Here is a 2,960-nt window from a genome sequence, read left to right on the forward strand (position 1 = left end):
TGTACTATGTAAAGCGTAATGTAGATCTGCCAGAATGCTAGTACCCTTCCATCTGACTCTAGGCATTCCTGAAGTTACATCTTAGTAAAGGCACCTTCTATATTGAGCTGAGTTCAATTGCACATTTCTTCTCCCTTCCATCTTCTCCACAAAAAAAACTATCAATGTACTACAACCTATCACCACTTTTCTAAGGCTATGTATACAGTAGGTTTGCTATCTCATGATATGTTTCTCTCTAGTTCAATTCTATTAAATTTTATGTAGTAACTTTGATATTGGCAATAAGTGTTAGTAAATATTAGTATTATTTTATTAGTAGTAACAAAAACACTTTGACCAAGACTATCCATTTTCCAAGTTTCTGATTGCAGTGAGGATTGGTTAGAAATGTAGTTACTCAATTATATAGACCTAACTGGACCATAGCAAAGTTTTGGAGTTTATTTACAAATTAAATTTGTAAAATTGAAAATTATGGATTTCAATAGTTGTCACTCACTGTAATAAGTATGAAACTTGCTCAATAATGGCAAAGTCCTGATGGGCGAGCAAACAAACGATATGAAAAATGAAAAATATAAATTCCAAGTCATAATGCTGCGAGGCTTGAAAGCAATTAAAATTAACTTCCTTATGTTAGTAATACTCTTATCAACTAGGCAAACAATCTTTTACTGGTGTAATTGAGAGCAGGCTAAGTGGATTAGTCATGATAAAAACGTAGATGAACACAGGAAGGAAATCGTCTGCACCTGGCACTGACTTTGTATGAGCCGTCCTCAGAAGTTCTATTATAGTGTTCACACACTGGGATATGCACTACAAAAGATCCATAATCTTGTAACACATGCGTTGAATATGGTGAAAAATTATATAATTATCTTCAAGTTTTCAACTCAACTATCACCCTGAAGCATTGCTAGGAGTTACTGTAGGTTTCAGTTTACAAAACAAGAAGGGAAAAGTACAAAGGCTAGTAATCTAAATTAACAATTATAATATTAATCACAAGCAATGGTAGAGCTTTGAAACCCAACTACCCACCTTTCTCCTGTGCACTAATACAGCCCAAGAGAACTGAATGCAGATAACCCATTAAAATGATAGCTCACTTTCACTTTGTCACCAAGAGTGGCCTTCTTTATCTTTTGATAGGATGCACCCATAACTTCAATCTATATTTATTGAATAATTTGGAAAAGTCTGGGCATTTCTTATTGTCAGTGATTGACTAATCAACACTCATCTTTGACTGCTGTAAACTACCTTAGGACACTTATATTTCGCTAGTATTTAGTTTCGTGAGTAGCACACAGAGTAAAATTTCGCTGCAACTTAATTTCGCGGCTCTTATGAGTGCGAAAATATAGTGATGTGAAAATAAATGCAGTGGAACAAACAAATTAGATTCTTCAGGTCCAGTTCGCTAGTAAAAAAAAGTTTTTCAATTTGCGACTAGTTTGTATTTGTAAACCGCAGGTATAAATGTGTTGAAGAGATCGATAATTCCATGTGATCGCTTGCTGCCATTTGTTTCTTGGACTATCAATAACGTCTCGGTCCTTTCCGTCGTGACCGATATGGTACCAATATTAGATCTCAAGTATTTATAGCACGCGATGGCCATGGCACGTTTTGAGTTCACTTGTGGGCTGAGAGGATTCCATGTTTTTCGAGAATTTTGGACTCAAGACATGGAAGACGTTTTGACAGTATGTTATCAAAAATAGCGGAGAAGGAAGGCAATTACTCATTGAGTTTTTTGTTAAGGAAACGAATAGTGATTTGATTTAATCGATGAACAAAAATATAATAATTAAAATTATTATTACAAAAATTTATCAAATACCATATTAAACAGATTTCAGAAAATCACCATTGGTTTCCTTAACTTTCTAGCAATAAGTTTCCAAAGCTCATAAAATACTTGTATAACTAATCCCCTCCTACAGGTAATAAAACATAGGTGTTGGCAAGTAGACTTGTTAGCTACCAGATCAGATGGGTGTAGACGGCCTAGTCGTTACCTAGAAGCACCAATCACAAACAGAAAGTGAAATACTGCTAAAGTGTACTTTTTTATCAGTCTGGGCTAGATGTAAAGTGATCAATGATTATTTTTACTAAACTCAACTGTCAAGACAACTTGACATAAAAAGTAAAAAAAGAATCATTGACCACAAACATAAATAGTAACAACAATATTTGTGTTTTTCACATGATCATTATCACATGACACATGCTCTTGGTGTTGTTATTTATAGGTAGAGTTAGAATCAAACAATGCGATGGATCCATTTGCCGTTGGAGTGCAGACCCAAGTTAATGAGTTTCTCAGAACAGTTGGGCATCTATCACGGGAGATTTCCCGTCATATGACGTATTTCGTAAAACATGGTGGGCTGGTGACATGCATGATGCATTCTACAGCGATAAAGAAATCTCCAATACTCCTTGGTGGGCTGGAGATTACTGTCAAAGTGTGCACCAGTCACACAATCAAACAATACTTGGATAGGTCAGTGACTGTGAAGGAAACTCAATTATTGTCTTTTCCCAATGATAATGCAATATTACCCCTGCCTTAATTGTGACCAACCACTTGTTGCAAATGACACAATCAGTGAATAAGTTTTTATTGTGACGATTTGACAGTTTGCATTTCTATGGCTGTGGGGGGCTGGTGTAAATTTGACATTCAATTTAAATGATACATATTATTTTGCAGAATTAAAGAGCTGCTCCAGCCATCCAATAGCATTCAATAATTTGCACTTTTCTTTGAAGGAGGCTGTGAGATGTCCTTTAAACTTATCAAATATGAGTAAACATTTCTGTTCACTACCATGTATCTCTCTCTGGGACTCAATATGTGGTCGGAGAACATGATCTGCATACTCACTCATAGTCTCTTCATTGGACCAATGAGTTGCATTGGCCGTTATATGGAAAGACTG

This window comes from Watersipora subatra, chromosome 6 (genome assembly GCF_963576615.1).
Source record: "Watersipora subatra chromosome 6, tzWatSuba1.1, whole genome shotgun sequence".
NCBI classification, from domain to species: Eukaryota; Metazoa; Bryozoa; class Gymnolaemata; order Cheilostomatida; family Watersiporidae; genus Watersipora; species Watersipora subatra.